The 18,772-nt window shown below is 46.5% G+C and overlaps 18 non-coding genes across 18 annotated transcripts; 9 read left to right on the top strand and 9 right to left on the bottom strand.

Moving 5' to 3' along the window:
- The first annotated feature begins 168 nt into the window (after nucleotides 1-168).
- Nucleotides 169-239, top strand: trnag-gcc (transfer RNA glycine (anticodon GCC)). The gene has a single exon. It is a non-coding gene; the product is annotated as a tRNA-Gly (tRNA).
- A 1,321-nt stretch (nucleotides 240-1,560) lies between these two features.
- On the bottom strand, nucleotides 1,561-1,676 carry LOC141285705 (U5 spliceosomal RNA). The gene has a single exon (XR_012338829.1). It is a non-coding gene; the product is annotated as a U5 spliceosomal RNA (small nuclear RNA).
- Nucleotides 1,677-2,075: 399 nt separating this feature from the next.
- Nucleotides 2,076-2,146, top strand: trnag-gcc (transfer RNA glycine (anticodon GCC)). Its single transcript has one exon. It is a non-coding gene; the product is annotated as a tRNA-Gly (tRNA).
- Nucleotides 2,147-3,467: 1,321 nt separating this feature from the next.
- Nucleotides 3,468-3,583, bottom strand: LOC141285704 (U5 spliceosomal RNA). The gene has a single exon (XR_012338828.1). It is a non-coding gene; the product is annotated as a U5 spliceosomal RNA (small nuclear RNA).
- A 399-nt stretch (nucleotides 3,584-3,982) lies between these two features.
- Nucleotides 3,983-4,053, top strand: trnag-gcc (transfer RNA glycine (anticodon GCC)). Its single transcript has one exon. It is a non-coding gene; the product is annotated as a tRNA-Gly (tRNA).
- A 1,321-nt stretch (nucleotides 4,054-5,374) lies between these two features.
- LOC141285703 (U5 spliceosomal RNA) lies at nucleotides 5,375-5,490 on the bottom strand. Its single transcript, XR_012338827.1, has one exon. It is a non-coding gene; the product is annotated as a U5 spliceosomal RNA (small nuclear RNA).
- A 399-nt stretch (nucleotides 5,491-5,889) lies between these two features.
- On the top strand, nucleotides 5,890-5,960 carry trnag-gcc (transfer RNA glycine (anticodon GCC)). Its single transcript has one exon. It is a non-coding gene; the product is annotated as a tRNA-Gly (tRNA).
- A 1,321-nt stretch (nucleotides 5,961-7,281) lies between these two features.
- On the bottom strand, nucleotides 7,282-7,397 carry LOC141285725 (U5 spliceosomal RNA). Its single transcript, XR_012338849.1, has one exon. It is a non-coding gene; the product is annotated as a U5 spliceosomal RNA (small nuclear RNA).
- A 399-nt stretch (nucleotides 7,398-7,796) lies between these two features.
- On the top strand, nucleotides 7,797-7,867 carry trnag-gcc (transfer RNA glycine (anticodon GCC)). The gene has a single exon. It is a non-coding gene; the product is annotated as a tRNA-Gly (tRNA).
- A 1,321-nt stretch (nucleotides 7,868-9,188) lies between these two features.
- On the bottom strand, nucleotides 9,189-9,304 carry LOC141285738 (U5 spliceosomal RNA). Its single transcript, XR_012338862.1, has one exon. It is a non-coding gene; the product is annotated as a U5 spliceosomal RNA (small nuclear RNA).
- Nucleotides 9,305-9,703: 399 nt separating this feature from the next.
- trnag-gcc (transfer RNA glycine (anticodon GCC)) lies at nucleotides 9,704-9,774 on the top strand. The gene has a single exon. It is a non-coding gene; the product is annotated as a tRNA-Gly (tRNA).
- A 1,321-nt stretch (nucleotides 9,775-11,095) lies between these two features.
- LOC141285701 (U5 spliceosomal RNA) lies at nucleotides 11,096-11,211 on the bottom strand. The gene has a single exon (XR_012338826.1). It is a non-coding gene; the product is annotated as a U5 spliceosomal RNA (small nuclear RNA).
- A 399-nt stretch (nucleotides 11,212-11,610) lies between these two features.
- trnag-gcc (transfer RNA glycine (anticodon GCC)) lies at nucleotides 11,611-11,681 on the top strand. Its single transcript has one exon. It is a non-coding gene; the product is annotated as a tRNA-Gly (tRNA).
- A 1,321-nt stretch (nucleotides 11,682-13,002) lies between these two features.
- On the bottom strand, nucleotides 13,003-13,118 carry LOC141285700 (U5 spliceosomal RNA). The gene has a single exon (XR_012338825.1). It is a non-coding gene; the product is annotated as a U5 spliceosomal RNA (small nuclear RNA).
- A 399-nt stretch (nucleotides 13,119-13,517) lies between these two features.
- Nucleotides 13,518-13,588, top strand: trnag-gcc (transfer RNA glycine (anticodon GCC)). The gene has a single exon. It is a non-coding gene; the product is annotated as a tRNA-Gly (tRNA).
- A 1,321-nt stretch (nucleotides 13,589-14,909) lies between these two features.
- Nucleotides 14,910-15,025, bottom strand: LOC141285637 (U5 spliceosomal RNA). The gene has a single exon (XR_012338761.1). It is a non-coding gene; the product is annotated as a U5 spliceosomal RNA (small nuclear RNA).
- A 399-nt stretch (nucleotides 15,026-15,424) lies between these two features.
- On the top strand, nucleotides 15,425-15,495 carry trnag-gcc (transfer RNA glycine (anticodon GCC)). The gene has a single exon. It is a non-coding gene; the product is annotated as a tRNA-Gly (tRNA).
- A 1,321-nt stretch (nucleotides 15,496-16,816) lies between these two features.
- On the bottom strand, nucleotides 16,817-16,932 carry LOC141285635 (U5 spliceosomal RNA). Its single transcript, XR_012338760.1, has one exon. It is a non-coding gene; the product is annotated as a U5 spliceosomal RNA (small nuclear RNA).
- Between the last annotated feature and the right edge of the window lie 1,840 nt (nucleotides 16,933-18,772).

Below are 18,772 nucleotides of genomic sequence, written 5' to 3'. Positions count from 1 at the left end.
GTGTGTGGGATTCTTTAAAATGAGCCTTGAAGGCCAAGCCTGATTTGCTAGAAGGAGCTCCAAACTTTGCATATTGACCCAACCCCCCTTTACCTGGATTTGACGTGTAACAGTTACGCACCATTACTAAATCCAGGGCAATGTGAAGGCCGAAAGTCTCCCAGCCGAGCATTGGTGGTTCAGTGGTAGAATTCTCGCCTGCCACGCGGGAGACCCGGGTCCGATTCCCGGCCAATGCAGGAACATAGTTCTTTTAATTAAGTTGTGTGTGTGCTTGCATGTGTGTAAGGTTCTTTAAAATGAAGCCTGATTTACTTGAAGGAGCTCCAACCTTTGCATACCGACCAACCCCCGTTCCCTGACGAATCTTTTCAGAAACTCATTAGTCCGTCTATATTCGTCAAATGCCTATAAAACTTGTTCACTTTATCTATAGGTTGACGAAGTTTAGCAGTGGGCAATATACTCGTAAATGCGGTGTTAATTCCAAACGTTCTCCCTCCTTTCCGAGCATTGGTGGTTCAGTGGTAGAATTCTAGCAGTGGGCGATATGATCCACGTAAATGCGATGTTACTGCCACATGATTTCCCATCCTTTTTTTCATGTTCCCATTATGAAAAGTAAAAAAAAATAGTAATAATAGTAAAGTGGTCCAAATGAGGACCCCCTGTAATGTGTAGCATTCAAGATATTGGGAGACTCAATAAGATCAAGGCAGGTTGATTTGTTTTTTTCATGGAGTAGTGGCTCCTTATGCTGATGTCTGTGAAGTCAAGTCGGCTGGGGGCGAAGCACAGCGGGTACAGCTCCTCGTTAGTATAGTGGACAGTATCTCCGCCTGTCACGCGGAAGACCGGGGTTCGATTCCCCGACGGGGAGACCCAGCTCTTTGCTGCTGCTGAACGACTCATCCAAAAGATTTTGGTGCTCACAGAGGTCACAGAAGGAGTTCTGCTTCAACGTCAGCCAGAGCCAAAACAAATGCGTTGGCCGGGAATCGAACCCGGGTCAACTGCTTGGAAGGCAGCTATGCTCACCACTATACCACCAACGCAAGTTCCCGACTCCAGCTTTTAGCCATCTGAAAAGAATGCTTGAAATGCACAAGTCACTGATAGGGCAAAAGGAGCTGAAGCCATCTTTGTTTGTATCCCGTCATGTACGAGAGAGTGCTGTCTTTCCATGCGGGCTAAAGAAATCTGGAGCTGCGACGCAGAAAGCGCAAAGGCCGCAAGTACAGAACGTGGTGAGGCGCGCTTCGTTCCACCGCCCATTGGCTGGTGGCCAGTTTTACTCTTGACACTCCAATACAGCTCTGTTGTGAGCAGAAAAGAATGCTGGAAGTACATAAGTCACTGACAGGGCCAAAGTAGCTGAAGCCCAAGGTTTGGATCCCATCATGTCATGAGAGTGCTGTCTTTCCATGCTGGCTGAAAAAAAATGTGAAGTTGCGACACAGGAAGCGCAAAGGCTGCAAACACGGTCCACGAGAAAGCACGCTTTGCTCCAATGCACATTGGTGTGTGGTCAGATTTAGTCTGCTATTGAAACTGCAGTGCAGCTCTGCTGTGAGCAGAGCACCCAAAAATACAGGTCACTCGGAAAGGTTCCCCTCCACGGAAATCTTTAGTAAAAGGCGAAAGATTTATGCGTCTTTGAAGAGAAACTCGAGTTGTGTGCCCATGCGCTTGAGCATGTGCGCTCCCTGTGGTAAACCACTATACTCACAAAGGGTAATCTAGGGTGCCGATAAGATTTTCATCTCCCCCTCACTCCAAATGGGAGAAGTAAAAGTTAAAAAGTCTCTTCCATCATCCATTCTCGCCTGCCACACAGGAGGCCTGGCTCTGATTCCCGGGCAAATGCAGGAAGAGAGTTCTTTTAAGTAAGGGGTGTGTGTTTGCATGTGTGTGGGATTCTTTAAAATGAGCCTTGAAGGCCAAGCCTGATTTGCTAGAAGGAGCTCCAAACTTTGCATATTGACCCAACCCCCCTTTACCTGGATTTGACGTGTAACAGTTACGCACCATTACTAAATCCAGGGCAATGTGAAGGCCGAAAGTCTCCCAGCCGAGCATTGGTGGTTCAGTGGTAGAATTCTCGCCTGCCACGCGGGAGACCCGGGTCCGATTCCCGGCCAATGCAGGAACATAGTTCTTTTAATTAAGTTGTGTGTGTGCTTGCATGTGTGTAAGGTTCTTTAAAATGAAGCCTGATTTACTTGAAGGAGCTCCAACCTTTGCATACCGACCAACCCCCGTTCCCTGACGAATCTTTTCAGAAACTCATTAGTCCGTCTATATTCGTCAAATGCCTATAAAACTTGTTCACTTTATCTATAGGTTGACGAAGTTTAGCAGTGGGCAATATACTCGTAAATGCGGTGTTAATTCCAAACGTTCTCCCTCCTTTCCGAGCATTGGTGGTTCAGTGGTAGAATTCTAGCAGTGGGCGATATGATCCACGTAAATGCGATGTTACTGCCACATGATTTCCCATCCTTTTTTTCATGTTCCCATTATGAAAAGTAAAAAAAAATAGTAATAATAGTAAAGTGGTCCAAATGAGGACCCCCTGTAATGTGTAGCATTCAAGATATTGGGAGACTCAATAAGATCAAGGCAGGTTGATTTGTTTTTTTCATGGAGTAGTGGCTCCTTATGCTGATGTCTGTGAAGTCAAGTCGGCTGGGGGCGAAGCACAGCGGGTACAGCTCCTCGTTAGTATAGTGGACAGTATCTCCGCCTGTCACGCGGAAGACCGGGGTTCGATTCCCCGACGGGGAGACCCAGCTCTTTGCTGCTGCTGAACGACTCATCCAAAAGATTTTGGTGCTCACAGAGGTCACAGAAGGAGTTCTGCTTCAACGTCAGCCAGAGCCAAAACAAATGCGTTGGCCGGGAATCGAACCCGGGTCAACTGCTTGGAAGGCAGCTATGCTCACCACTATACCACCAACGCAAGTTCCCGACTCCAGCTTTTAGCCATCTGAAAAGAATGCTTGAAATGCACAAGTCACTGATAGGGCAAAAGGAGCTGAAGCCATCTTTGTTTGTATCCCGTCATGTACGAGAGAGTGCTGTCTTTCCATGCGGGCTAAAGAAATCTGGAGCTGCGACGCAGAAAGCGCAAAGGCCGCAAGTACAGAACGTGGTGAGGCGCGCTTCGTTCCACCGCCCATTGGCTGGTGGCCAGTTTTACTCTTGACACTCCAATACAGCTCTGTTGTGAGCAGAAAAGAATGCTGGAAGTACATAAGTCACTGACAGGGCCAAAGTAGCTGAAGCCCAAGGTTTGGATCCCATCATGTCATGAGAGTGCTGTCTTTCCATGCTGGCTGAAAAAAAATGTGAAGTTGCGACACAGGAAGCGCAAAGGCTGCAAACACGGTCCACGAGAAAGCACGCTTTGCTCCAATGCACATTGGTGTGTGGTCAGATTTAGTCTGCTATTGAAACTGCAGTGCAGCTCTGCTGTGAGCAGAGCACCCAAAAATACAGGTCACTCGGAAAGGTTCCCCTCCACGGAAATCTTTAGTAAAAGGCGAAAGATTTATGCGTCTTTGAAGAGAAACTCGAGTTGTGTGCCCATGCGCTTGAGCATGTGCGCTCCCTGTGGTAAACCACTATACTCACAAAGGGTAATCTAGGGTGCCGATAAGATTTTCATCTCCCCCTCACTCCAAATGGGAGGAGTAAAAGTTAAAAAGTCTCTTCCATCATCCATTCTCGCCTGCCACACAGGAGGCCTGGCTCTGATTCCCGGGCAAATGCAGGAAGAGAGTTCTTTTAAGTAAGGGGTGTGTGTTTGCATGTGTGTGGGATTCTTTAAAATGAGCCTTGAAGGCCAAGCCTGATTTGCTAGAAGGAGCTCCAAACTTTGCATATTGACCCAACCCCCCTTTACCTGGATTTGACGTGTAACAGTTACGCACCATTACTAAATCCAGGGCAATGTGAAGGCCGAAAGTCTCCCAGCCGAGCATTGGTGGTTCAGTGGTAGAATTCTCGCCTGCCACGCGGGAGACCCGGGTCCGATTCCCGGCCAATGCAGGAACATAGTTCTTTTAATTAAGTTGTGTGTGTGCTTGCATGTGTGTAAGGTTCTTTAAAATGAAGCCTGATTTACTTGAAGGAGCTCCAACCTTTGCATACCGACCAACCCCCGTTCCCTGACGAATCTTTTCAGAAACTCATTAGTCCGTCTATATTCGTCAAATGCCTATAAAACTTGTTCACTTTATCTATAGGTTGACGAAGTTTAGCAGTGGGCAATATACTCGTAAATGCGGTGTTAATTCCAAACGTTCTCCCTCCTTTCCGAGCATTGGTGGTTCAGTGGTAGAATTCTAGCAGTGGGCGATATGATCCACGTAAATGCGATGTTACTGCCACATGATTTCCCATCCTTTTTTTCATGTTCCCATTATGAAAAGTAAAAAAAAATAATAATAATAGTAAAGTGGTCCAAATGAGGACCCCCTGTAATGTGTAGCATTCAAGATATTGGGAGACTCAATAAGATCAAGGCAGGTTGATTTGTTTTTTTCATGGAGTAGTGGCTCCTTATGCTGATGTCTGTGAAGTCAAGTCGGCTGGGGGCGAAGCACAGCGGGTACAGCTCTTCGTTAGTATAGTGGACAGTATCTCCGCCTGTCACGCGGAAGACCGGGGTTCGATTCCCCGACGGGGAGACCCAGCTCTTTGCTGCTGCTGAACGACTCATCCAAAAGATTTTGGTGCTCACAGAGGTCACAGAAGGAGTTCTGCTTCAACGTCAGCCAGAGCCAAAACAAATGCGTTGGCCGGGAATCGAACCCGGGTCAACTGCTTGGAAGGCAGCTATGCTCACCACTATACCACCAACGCAAGTTCCCGACTCCAGCTTTTAGCCATCTGAAAAGAATGCTTGAAATGCACAAGTCACTGATAGGGCAAAAGGAGCTGAAGCCATCTTTGTTTGTATCCCGTCATGTACGAGAGAGTGCTGTCTTTCCATGCGGGCTAAAGAAATCTGGAGCTGCGACGCAGAAAGCGCAAAGGCCGCAAGTACAGAACGTGGTGAGGCGCGCTTCGTTCCACCGCCCATTGGCTGGTGGCCAGTTTTACTCTTGACACTCCAATACAGCTCTGTTGTGAGCAGAAAAGAATGCTGGAAGTACATAAGTCACTGACAGGGCCAAAGTAGCTGAAGCCCAAGGTTTGGATCCCATCATGTCATGAGAGTGCTGTCTTTCCATGCTGGCTGAAAAAAAATGTGAAGTTGCGACACAGGAAGCGCAAAGGCTGCAAACACGGTCCACGAGAAAGCACGCTTTGCTCCAATGCACATTGGTGTGTGGTCAGATTTAGTCTGCTATTGAAACTGCAGTGCAGCTCTGCTGTGAGCAGAGCACCCAAAAATACAGGTCACTCGGAAAGGTTCCCCTCCACGGAAATCTTTAGTAAAAGGCGAAAGATTTATGCGTCTTTGAAGAGAAACTCGAGTTGTGTGCCCATGCGCTTGAGCATGTGCGCTCCCTGTGGTAAACCACTATACTCACAAAGGGTAATCTAGGGTGCCGATAAGATTTTCATCTCCCCCTCACTCCAAATGGGAGGAGTAAAAGTTAAAAAGTCTCTTCCATCATCCATTCTCGCCTGCCACACAGGAGGCCTGGCTCTGATTCCCGGGCAAATGCAGGAACAGAGTTCTTTTAAGTAAGGGGTGTGTGTTTGCATGTGTGTGGGATTCTTTAAAATGAGCCTTGAAGGCCAAGCCTGATTTGCTAGAAGGAGCTCCAAACTTTGCATATTGACCCAACCCCCCTTTCCCTGGATTTGACGTGTAACAGTTACGCACCATTACTAAATCCAGGGCAATGTGAAGGCCGAAGTTCTCCCAGCTGAGCATTGGTGGTTCAGTGGTAGAATTCTCGCCTGCCACGCGGGAGACCCGGGTCCGATTCCCGGCCAATGCAGGAACAGAGTTCTTTTAATTAAGTTGTGTGTGTGCTTGCATGTGTGTAAGGTTCTTTAAAATGAAGCCTGATTTACTTGAAGGAGCTCCAACCTTTGCATACCGACCAACCCCCGTTCCCTGACGAATCTTTTCAGAAACTCATTAGTCCGTCTATATTCGTCAAATGCCTATAAAACTTGTTCACTTTATCTATAGGTTGACGAAGTTTAGCAGTGGGCAATATACTCGTAAATGCGGTGTTAATTCCAAACGTTCTCCCTCCTTTCCGAGCATTGGTGGTTCAGTGGTAGAATTCTAGCAGTGGGCGATATGATCCACGTAAATGCGATGTTACTGCCACATGATTTCCCATCCTTTTTTTCATGTTCCCATTATGAAAAGTAAAAAAAAATAGTAATAATAGTAAAGTGGTCCAAATGAGGACCCCCTGTAATGTGTAGCATTCAAGATATTGGGAGACTCAATAACATCAAGGCAGGTTGATTTGTTTTTTTCATGGAGTAGTGGCTCCTTATGCTGATGTCTGTGAAGTCAAGTCGGCTGGGGGCGAAGCACAGCGGGTACAGCTCCTCGTTAGTATAGTGGACAGTATCTCCGCCTGTCACGCGGAAGACCGGGGTTCGATTCCCCGACGGGGAGACCCAGCTCTTTGCTGCTGCTGAACGACTCATCCAAAAGATTTTGGTGCTCACAGAGGTCACAGAAGGAGTTCTGCTTCAACGTCAGCCAGAGCCAAAACAAATGCGTTGGCCGGGAATCGAACCCGGGTCAACTGCTTGGAAGGCAGCTATGCTCACCACTATACCACCAACGCAAGTTCCCGACTCCAGCTTTTAGCCATCTGAAAAGAATGCTTGAAATGCACAAGTCACTGATAGGGCAAAAGGAGCTGAAGCCATCTTTGTTTGTATCCCGTCATGTACGAGAGAGTGCTGTCTTTCCATGCGGGCTAAAGAAATCTGGAGCTGCGACGCAGAAAGCGCAAAGGCCGCAAGTACAGAACGTGGTGAGGCGCGCTTCGTTCCACCGCCCATTGGCTGGTGGCCAGTTTTACTCTTGACACTCCAATACAGCTCTGTTGTGAGCAGAAAAGAATGCTGGAAGTACATAAGTCACTGACAGGGCCAAAGTAGCTGAAGCCCAAGGTTTGGATCCCATCATGTCATGAGAGTGCTGTCTTTCCATGCTGGCTGAAAAAAAATGTGAAGTTGCGACACAGGAAGCGCAAAGGCTGCAAACACGGTCCACGAGAAAGCACGCTTTGCTCCAATGCACATTGGTGTGTGGTCAGATTTAGTCTGCTATTGAAATTGCAGTGCAGCTCTGCTGTGAGCAGAGCACCCAAAAATACAGGTCACTCGGAAAAGTTCCCCTCCACGGAAATCTTTAGTAAAAGGCGAAAGATTTATGCGTCTTTGAAGAGAAACTCGAGTTGTGTGCCCATGCGCTTGAGCATGTGCGCTCCCTGTGGTAAACCACTATACTCACAAAGGGTAATCTAGGGTGCCGATAAGATTTTCATCTCCCCCTCACTCCAAATGGGAGGAGTAAAAGTTAAAAAGTCTCTTCCATCATCCATTCTCGCCTGCCACACAGGAGGCCTGGCTCTGATTCCCGGGCAAATGCAGGAACAGAGTTCTTTTAAGTAAGGGGTGTGTGTTTGCATGTGTGTGGGATTCTTTAAAATGAGCCTTGAAGGCCAAGCCTGATTTGCTAGAAGGAGCTCCAAACTTTGCATATTGACCCAACCCCCCTTTCCCTGGATTTGACGTGTAACAGTTACGCACCATTACTAAATCCAGGGCAATGTGAAGGCCGAAGTTCTCCCAGCTGAGCATTGGTGGTTCAGTGGTAGAATTCTCGCCTGCCACGCGGGAGACCCGGGTCCGATTCCCGGCCAATGCAGGAACAGAGTTCTTTTAATTAAGTTGTGTGTGTGCTTGCATGTGTGTAAGGTTCTTTAAAATGAAGCCTGATTTACTTGAAGGAGCTCCAACCTTTGCATACCGACCAACCCCCGTTCCCTGACGAATCTTTTCAGAAACTCATTAGTCCGTCTATATTCGTCAAATGCCTATAAAACTTGTTCACTTTATCTATAGGTTGACGAAGTTTAGCAGTGGGCAATATACTCGTAAATGCGGTGTTAATTCCAAACGTTCTCCCTCCTTTCCGAGCATTGGTGGTTCAGTGGTAGAATTCTAGCAGTGGGCGATATGATCCACGTAAATGCGATGTTACTGCCACATGATTTCCCATCCTTTTTTTCATGTTCCCATTATGAAAAGTAAAAAAAAATAGTAATAATAGTAAAGTGGTCCAAATGAGGACCCCCTGTAATGTGTAGCATTCAAGATATTGGGAGACTCAATAACATCAAGGCAGGTTGATTTGTTTTTTTCATGGAGTAGTGGCTCCTTATGCTGATGTCTGTGAAGTCAAGTCGGCTGGGGGCGAAGTACAGCGGGTACAGCTCCTCGTTAGTATAGTGGACAGTATCTCCGCCTGTCACGCGGAAGACCGGGGTTCGATTCCCCGACGGGGAGACCCAGCTCTTTGCTGCTGCTGAACGACTCATCCAAAAGATTTTGGTGCTCACAGAGGTCACAGAAGGAGTTCTGCTTCAACGTCAGCCAGAGCCAAAACAAATGCGTTGGCCGGGAATCAAACCCGGGTCAACTGCTTGGAAGGCAGCTATGCTCACCACTATACCACCAACGCAAGTTCCCGACTCCAGCTTTTAGCCATCTGAAAAGAATGCTTGAAATGCACAAGTCACTGATAGGGCAAAAGGAGCTGAAGCCATCTTTGTTTGTATCCCGTCATGTACGAGAGAGTGCTGTCTTTCCATGCGGGCTAAAGAAATCTGGAGCTGCGACGCAGAAAGCGCAAAGGCCGCAAGTACAGAACGTGGTGAGGCGCGCTTCGTTCCACCGCCCATTGGCTGGTGGCCAGTTTTACTCTTGACACTCCAATACAGCTCTGTTGTGAGCAGAAAAGAATGCTGGAAGTACATAAGTCACTGACAGGGCCAAAGTAGCTGAAGCCCAAGGTTTGGATCCCATCATGTCATGAGAGTGCTGTCTTTCCATGCTGGCTGAAAAAAAATGTGAAGTTGCGACACAGGAAGCGCAAAGGCTGCAAACACGGTCCACGAGAAAGCACGCTTTGCTCCAATGCACATTGGTGTGTGGTCAGATTTAGTCTGCTATTGAAACTGCAGTGCAGCTCTGCTGTGAGCAGAGCACCCAAAAATACAGGTCACTCGGAAAGGTTCCCCTCCACGGAAATCTTTAGTAAAAGGCGAAAGATTAATGCGTCTATGAAGAGAAACTCGAGTTGTGTGCCCATGCGCTTGAGCATGTGCGCTCCCTGTGGTAAACCACTATACTCACAAAGGGTAATCTAGGGTGCCGATAAGATTTTCATCTCCCCCTCACTCCAAATGGGAGGAGTAAAAGTTAAAAAGTCTCTTCCATCATCCATTCTCGCCTGCCACACAGGAGGCCTGGCTCTGATTCCCGGGCAAATGCAGGAAGAGAGTTCTTTTAAGTAAGGGGTGTGTGTTTGCATGTGTGTGGGATTCTTTAAAATGAGCCTTGAAGGCCAAGCCTGATTTGCTAGAAGGAGCTCCAAACTTTGCATATTGACCCAACCCCCCTTTACCTGGATTTGACGTGTAACAGTTACGCACCATTACTAAATCCAGGGCAATGTGAAGGCCGAAAGTCTCCCAGCCGAGCATTGGTGGTTCAGTGGTAGAATTCTCGCCTGCCACGCGGGAGACCCGGGTCCGATTCCCGGCCAATGCAGGAACATAGTTCTTTTAATTAAGTTGTGTGTGTGCTTGCATGTGTGTAAGGTTCTTTAAAATGAAGCCTGATTTACTTGAAGGAGCTCCAACCTTTGCATACCGACCAACCCCCGTTCCCTGACGAATCTTTTCAGAAACTCATTAGTCCGTCTATATTCGTCAAATGCCTATAAAACTTGTTCACTTTATCTATAGGTTGACGAAGTTTAGCAGTGGGCAATATACTCGTAAATGCGGTGTTAATTCCAAACGTTCTCCCTCCTTTCCGAGCATTGGTGGTTCAGTGGTAGAATTCTAGCAGTGGGCGATATGATCCACGTAAATGCGATGTTACTGCCACATGATTTCCCATCCTTTTTTTCATGTTCCCATTATGAAAAGTAAAAAAAAATAGTAATAATAGTAAAGTGGTCCAAATGAGGACCCCCTGTAATGTGTAGCATTCAAGATATTGGGAGACTCAATAAGATCAAGGCAGGTTGATTTGTTTTTTTCATGGAGTAGTGGCTCCTTATGCTGATGTCTGTGAAGTCAAGTCGGCTGGGGGCGAAGCACAGCGGGTACAGCTCCTCGTTAGTATAGTGGACAGTATCTCCGCCTGTCACGCGGAAGACCGGGGTTCGATTCCCCGACGGGGAGACCCAGCTCTTTGCTGCTGCTGAACGACTCATCCAAAAGATTTTGGTGCTCACAGAGGTCACAGAAGGAGTTCTGCTTCAACGTCAGCCAGAGCCAAAACAAATGCGTTGGCCGGGAATCGAACCCGGGTCAACTGCTTGGAAGGCAGCTATGCTCACCACTATACCACCAACGCAAGTTCCCGACTCCAGCTTTTAGCCATCTGAAAAGAATGCTTGAAATGCACAAGTCACTGATAGGGCAAAAGGAGCTGAAGCCATCTTTGTTTGTATCCCGTCATGTACGAGAGAGTGCTGTCTTTCCATGCGGGCTAAAGAAATCTGGAGCTGCGACGCAGAAAGCGCAAAGGCCGCAAGTACAGAACGTGGTGAGGCGCGCTTCGTTCCACCGCCCATTGGCTGGTGGCCAGTTTTACTCTTGACACTCCAATACAGCTCTGTTGTGAGCAGAAAAGAATGCTGGAAGTACATAAGTCACTGACAGGGCCAAAGTAGCTGAAGCCCAAGGTTTGGATCCCATCATGTCATGAGAGTGCTGTCTTTCCATGCTGGCTGAAAAAAAATGTGAAGTTGCGACACAGGAAGCGCAAAGGCTGCAAACACGGTCCACGAGAAAGCACGCTTTGCTCCAATGCACATTGGTGTGTGGTCAGATTTAGTCTGCTATTGAAACTGCAGTGCAGCTCTGCTGTGAGCAGAGCACCCAAAAATACAGGTCACTCGGAAAGGTTCCCCTCCACGGAAATCTTTAGTAAAAGGCGAAAGATTTATGCGTCTTTGAAGAGAAACTCGAGTTGTGTGCCCATGCGCTTGAGCATGTGCGCTCCCTGTGGTAAACCACTATACTCACAAAGGGTAATCTAGGGTGCCGATAAGATTTTCATCTCCCCCTCACTCCAAATGGGAGGAGTAAAAGTTAAAAAGTCTCTTCCATCATCCATTCTCGCCTGCCACACAGGAGGCCTGGCTCTGATTCCCGGGCAAATGCAGGAAGAGAGTTCTTTTAAGTAAGGGGTGTGTGTTTGCATGTGTGTGGGATTCTTTAAAATGAGCCTTGAAGGCCAAGCCTGATTTGCTAGAAGGAGCTCCAAACTTTGCATATTGACCCAACCCCCCTTTACCTGGATTTGACGTGTAACAGTTACGCACCATTACTAAATCCAGGGCAATGTGAAGGCCGAAAGTCTCCCAGCCGAGCATTGGTGGTTCAGTGGTAGAATTCTCGCCTGCCACGCGGGAGACCCGGGTCCGATTCCCGGCCAATGCAGGAACATAGTTCTTTTAATTAAGTTGTGTGTGTGCTTGCATGTGTGTAAGGTTCTTTAAAATGAAGCCTGATTTACTTGAAGGAGCTCCAACCTTTGCATACCGACCAACCCCCGTTCCCTGACGAATCTTTTCAGAAACTCATTAGTCCGTCTATATTCGTCAAATGCCTATAAAACTTGTTCACTTTATCTATAGGTTGACGAAGTTTAGCAGTGGGCAATATACTCGTAAATGCGGTGTTAATTCCAAACGTTCTCCCTCCTTTCCGAGCATTGGTGGTTCAGTGGTAGAATTCTAGCAGTGGGCGATATGATCCACGTAAATGCGATGTTACTGCCACATGATTTCCCATCCTTTTTTTCATGTTCCCATTATGAAAAGTAAAAAAAAATAGTAATAATAGTAAAGTGGTCCAAATGAGGACCCCCTGTAATGTGTAGCATTCAAGATATTGGGAGACTCAATAAGATCAAGGCAGGTTGATTTGTTTTTTTCATGGAGTAGTGGCTCCTTATGCTGATGTCTGTGAAGTCAAGTCGGCTGGGGGCGAAGCACAGCGGGTACAGCTCCTCGTTAGTATAGTGGACAGTATCTCCGCCTGTCACGCGGAAGACCGGGGTTCGATTCCCCGACGGGGAGACCCAGCTCTTTGCTGCTGCTGAACGACTCATCCAAAAGATTTTGGTGCTCACAGAGGTCACAGAAGGAGTTCTGCTTCAACGTCAGCCAGAGCCAAAACAAATGCGTTGGCCGGGAATCGAACCCGGGTCAACTGCTTGGAAGGCAGCTATGCTCACCACTATACCACCAACGCAAGTTCCCGACTCCAGCTTTTAGCCATCTGAAAAGAATGCTTGAAATGCACAAGTCACTGATAGGGCAAAAGGAGCTGAAGCCATCTTTGTTTGTATCCCGTCATGTACGAGAGAGTGCTGTCTTTCCATGCGGGCTAAAGAAATCTGGAGCTGCGACGCAGAAAGCGCAAAGGCCGCAAGTACAGAACGTGGTGAGGCGCGCTTCGTTCCACCGCCCATTGGCTGGTGGCCAGTTTTACTCTTGACACTCCAATACAGCTCTGTTGTGAGCAGAAAAGAATGCTGGAAGTACATAAGTCACTGACAGGGCCAAAGTAGCTGAAGCCCAAGGTTTGGATCCCATCATGTCATGAGAGTGCTGTCTTTCCATGCTGGCTGAAAAAAAATGTGAAGTTGCGACACAGGAAGCGCAAAGGCTGCAAACACGGTCCACGAGAAAGCACGCTTTGCTCCAATGCACATTGGTGTGTGGTCAGATTTAGTCTGCTATTGAAACTGCAGTGCAGCTCTGCTGTGAGCAGAGCACCCAAAAATACAGGTCACTCGGAAAGGTTCCCCTCCACGGAAATCTTTAGTAAAAGGCGAAAGATTTATGCGTCTTTGAAGAGAAACTCGAGTTGTGTGCCCATGCGTTTGAGCATGTGCGCTCCCTGTGGTAAACCACTATACTCACAAAGGGTAATCTAGGGTGCCGATAAGATTTTCATCTCCCCCTCACTCCAAATGGGAGGAGTAAAAGTTAAAAAGTCTCTTCCATCATCCATTCTCGCCTGCCACACAGGAGGCCTGGCTCTGATTCCCGGGCAAATGCAGGAACAGAGTTCTTTTAAGTAAGGGGTGTGTGTTTGCATGTGTGTGGGATTCTTTAAAATGAGCCTTGAACGCCAAGCCTGATTTGCTAGAAGGAGCTCCAAACTTTGCATATTGACCCAACCCCCCTTTCCCTGGATTTGACGTGTAACAGTTACGCACCATTACTAAATCCAGGGCAATGTGAAGGCCGAAGTTCTCCCAGCTGAGCATTGGTGGTTCAGTGGTAGAATTCTCGCCTGCCACGCGGGAGACCCGGGTCCGATTCCCGGCCAATGCAGGAACAGAGTTCTTTTAATTAAGTTGTGTGTGTGCTTGCATGTGTGTAAGGTTCTTTAAAATGAAGCCTGATTTACTTGAAGGAGCTCCAACCTTTGCATACCGACCAACCCCCGTTCCCTGCCGAATCTTTTCAGAAACTCATTAGTCCGTCTATATTCGTCAAATGCCTATAAAACTTGTTCACTTTATCTATAGGTTGACGAAGTTTAGCAGTGGGCAATATACTCGTAAATGCGGTGTTAATTCCAAACGTTCTCCCTCCTTTCCGAGCATTGGTGGTTCAGTGGTAGAATTCTAGCAGTGGGCGATATGATCCACGTAAATGCGATGTTACTGCCACATGATTTCCCATCCTTTTTTTCATGTTCCCATTATGAAAAGTAAAAAAAAATAGTAATAATAGTAAAGTGGTCCAAATGAGGACCCCCTGTAATGTGTAGCATTCAAGATATTGGGAGACTCAATAAGATCAAGGCAGGTTGATTTGTTTTTTTCATGGAGTAGTGGCTCCTTATGCTGATGTCTGTGAAGTCAAGTCGGCTGGGGGCGAAGCACAGCGGGTACAGCTCCTCGTTAGTATAGTGGACAGTATCTCCGCCTGTCACGCGGAAGACCGGGGTTCGATTCCCCGACGGGGAGACCCAGCTCTTTGCTGCTGCTGAACGACTCATCCAAAAGATTTTGGTGCTCACAGAGGTCACAGAAGGAGTTCTGCTTCAACGTCAGCCAGAGCCAAAACAAATGCGTTGGCCGGGAATCGAACCCGGGTCAACTGCTTGGAAGGCAGCTATGCTCACCACTATACCACCAACGCAAGTTCCCGACTCCAGCTTTTAGCCATCTGAAAAGAATGCTTGAAATGCACAAGTCACTGATAGGGCAAAAGGAGCTGAAGCCATCTTTGTTTGTATCCCGTCATGTACGAGAGAGTGCTGTCTTTCCATGCGGGCTAAAGAAATCTGGAGCTGCGACGCAGAAAGCGCAAAGGCCGCAAGTACAGAACGTGGTGAGGCGCGCTTCGTTCCACCGCCCATTGGCTGGTGGCCAGTTTTACTCTTGACACTCCAATACAGCTCTGTTGTGAGCAGAAAAGAATGCTGGAAGTACATAAGTCACTGACAGGGCCAAAGTAGCTGAAGCCCAAGGTTTGGATCCCATCATGTCATGAGAGTGCTGTCTTTCCATGCTGGCTGAAAAAAAATGTGAAGTTGCGACACAGGAAGCGCAAAGGCTGCAAACACGGTCCACGAGAAAGCACGCTTTGCTCCAATGCACATTGGTGTGTGGTCAGATTTAGTCTGCTATTGAAACTGCAGTGCAGCTCTGCTGTGAGCAGAGCACCCAAAAATACAGGTCACTCGGAAAGGTTCCCCTCCACGGAAATCTTTAGTAAAAGGCGAAAGATTTATGCGTCTATGAAGAGAAACTCGAGTTGTGTGCCCATGCGCTTGAGCATGTGCGCTCCCTGTGGTAAACCACTATACTCACAAAGGGTAATCTAGGGTGCCGATAAGATTTTCATCTCCCCCTCACTCCAAATGGGAGGAGTAAAAGTTAAAAAGTCTCTTCCATCATCCATTCTCGCCTGCCACACAGGAGGCCTGGCTCTGATTCCCGGGCAAATGCAGGAAGAGAGTTCTTTTAAGTAAGGGGTGTGTGTTTGCATGTGTGTGGGATTCTTTAAAATGAGCCTTGAAGGCCAAGCCTGATTTGCTAGAAGGAGCTCCAAACTTTGCATATTGACCCAACCCCCCTTTACCTGGATTTGACGTGTAACAGTTACGCACCATTACTAAATCCAGGGCAATGTGAAGGCCGAAAGTCTCCCAGCCGAGCATTGGTGGTTCAGTGGTAGAATTCTCGCCTGCCACGCGGGAGACCCGGGTCCGATTCCCGGCCAATGCAGGAACAGAGTTCTTTTAATTAAGTTGTGTGTGTGCTTGCATGTGTGTAAGGTTCTTTAAAATGAAGCCTGATTTACTTGAAGGAGCTCCAACCTTTGCATACCGACCAACCCCCGTTCCCTGACGAATCTTTTCAGAAACTCATTAGTCCGTCTATATTCGTCAAATGCCTATAAAACTTGTTCACTTTATCTATAGGTTGACGAAGTTTAGCAGTGGGCAATATACTCGTAAATGCGGTGTTAATTCCAAACGTTCTCCCTCCTTTCCGAGCATTGGTGGTTCAGTGGTAGAATTCTAGCAGTGGGCGATATGATCCACGTAAATGCGATGTTACTGCCACATGATTTCCCATCCTTATGTTCATGTTCCCATTATGAAAAGTAAAAAAAAATAGTAATAATAGTAAAGTGGTCCAAATGAGGACCCCCTGTAATGTGTAGCATTCAAGATATTGGGAGACTCAATAAGATCAAGGCAGGTTGATTTGTTTTTTTCATGGAGTAGTGGCTCCTTATGCTGATGTCGGTGAAGTCAAGTCGGCTGGGGGCGGAGAACAGCGGGTACAGCTCCTCGTTAGTATAGTGGACAGTATCTCCGCCTGTCACGCGGAAGGCCGTGGTTCGATTCCCCGACGGGGAGACTCAGCTCTTTGCTGCTGCTGAACGACTCATCCAAAAGATTTTGGTGCTAACAGAGGTCACAGAAGGAGTTCTGCTTCAACGTCAGCCAGAGCCAAAACAAATGCGTTGGCCGGGAATCGAACCCAGGTCAACTGCTTGGAAGGCAGCTATGCTCACCACTATACCACCAACGCAAGATCCTGACGCCAGCTTTTAGCCATCTGAAAAGAATGCTTGAAATGCACAAGTCACTGATAGGGCAAAAGGAGCTGAAGCCATCTTTGTTTGTATCCCGTCATGTACGAGAGAGTGCTGTCTTTCCATGCGGGCTAAAGAAATCTGGAGCTGCGACGCAGAAAGCGCAAAGGCCGCAAGTACAGAACGTGGTGAGGCGCGCTTCGTTCCACCGCCCATTGGCTGGTGGCCAGTTTTACTCTTGACACTCCAATACAGCTCTGTTGTGAGCAGAAAAGAATGCTGGAAGTACATAAGTCACTGACAGGGCCAAAGTAGCTGAAGCCCAAGGTTTGGATCCCATCATGTCATGAGAGTGCTGTCTTTCCATGCTGGCTGAAAAAAAATGTGAAGTTGCGACACAGGAAGCGCAAAGGCTGCAAACACGGTCCACGAGAAAGCACGCTTTGCTCCAATGCACATTGGTGTGTGGTCAGATTTAGTCTGCTATTGAAACTGCAGTGCAGCTCTGCTGTGAGCAGAGCACCCAAAAATACAGGTCACTCGGAAAGGTTCCCCTCCACGGAAATCTTTAGTAAAAGGCGAAAGATTTATGCGTCTATGAAGAGAAACTCGAGTTGTGTGCCCATGCGCTTGAGCATGTGCGCTCCCTGTGGTAAACCACTATACTCACAAAGGGTAATCTAGGGTGCCGATAAGATTTTCATCTCCCCCTCACTCCAAATGGGAGGAGTAAAAGTTAAAAAGTCTCTTCCATCATCCATTCTCGCCTGCCACACACACTCAAAAAAATGGTTTTGTGCCATTGTTGGTTTTATTTAAATATTTTATTTTAAAACAACATATATATATTTTGTTGTCCGCCAAAACACTATTGCATTGTGCTTAAATAACTTAAGCTGTTTAATTATCCACTTTACTTAATTATGAATTGTTAAAGTAACGCAAAGAGTTTAATTTCACCATTCAAAAACGGGATGTGACAATTTCTAAAGTATTTGATGAAGACACGTCGTCATGATTGATCATTATTACAGACACCTGATGTTAATAAGCAGAATCACCAAAAGAGGGAAAAAAAATTTAAGCAACCATTATAGTGGTCAATGTTTGCATTAGTTGGGCTCTTGACCCTTAAATCTTCAATGTTAGATATTGTTTGGCTGCTTTTACTGAGTTATAACAGCTAGACAAGCCAAGAACAAAAGTCATCAAGTAGCATTGACTGTACTTAAAATAGCTATTATCATATAGTGACTTAAGTACTTGACTTAGGTTTTCCTTACAGATTTCAATAGAACTGTGAACAAAAGATCTGTCAGTTTTGGCTTTATGAGACAGATGAAGAAAGAAAAAAAAAGCTTTTTTGCTTTTAGACACACAGACATGAAGAATCAGTGTGAGAATCACAACAACGGTGACCACCAAAAAACCAAGTTGTAGCCAATCAGAACTCATCCATGACTCCCATCATGCATTGCGACATGAATAAATTATGAGCTGTTTGGCCTATTTTTTAGTAAACCAAAACAAGCTGACTAAACTTAATGGTTTTAAGTTAAAGGACATTGATTACATTGATTTGGTTGGACATTACTATTTCACATTGATTTTCCTAATTCAATTGTGTTGTCTTAACAGAATAATTTTGAAAAGATTGAAAAAAATCCTTATATGTTAATAATAAACAATTTGGTTGTTTGGAACCACTGTCCATAATTGAATTGAGTTAGTTTAAAGAATCATTTTTTTGAGTGCAGGAGGCCTGGCTCTGATTCCCGGGCAAATGCAGGAACAGAGTTCTTTTAAGTAAGGGGTGTGTGTTTGCATGTGTGTGGGATTCTTTAAAATGAGCCTTGAAGGCCAAGCCTGATTTGCTAGAAGGAGCTCCAAACTTTGCATATTGACCCAACCCCCCTTTCCCTGGATTTGACGTGTAACAGTTACGCACCATTACTAAATCCAGGGCAATGTGAAGGCCGAAGTTCTCCCAGCTGAGCATTGGTGGTTCAGTGGTAGAATTCTCGCCTGCCACCCGCCGGCAGGTCGTGAATAGTTGGAACACGCTGACAGCCAATGAAATGCAAGCTTTGTTGCCGCTGTCCAAGGTTTTGAATTACACCGACAACCAATCAGATTTTTTCACATTATTTGGGGTAAACGTCTGGACCGGGGTTCGAATCCCGCTCACTGCAGTTTTGCGCTCTGCTCAAATGTGAACTTAAAGCAAATGTAAACACAAAAAGACACCCTACAGCCTTCCAGTAAAAACGTTACATCATTATTTACATGAAACAATTATTTATATTTATTTTATGTGTGGTTATTGGCCAAAGTAGCTACAGTATTGAATCAGCACCTTGGACAGCATCAGATTTAATAAAACATATATAAATCTTACTCAAAATTCAATATTTATTTGTCATGTTATGTTTATAAATGTTTTATTTGACATATGTT

This window comes from Garra rufa, chromosome 14, assembly GCF_049309525.1.
Source record: "Garra rufa chromosome 14, GarRuf1.0, whole genome shotgun sequence".
In the NCBI taxonomy this organism is placed as follows: domain Eukaryota; kingdom Metazoa; phylum Chordata; class Actinopteri; order Cypriniformes; family Cyprinidae; genus Garra; species Garra rufa.
Note: the sequence above shows the minus strand (reverse complement) of the source record. Positions and strands in the feature narration are given on the sequence as shown.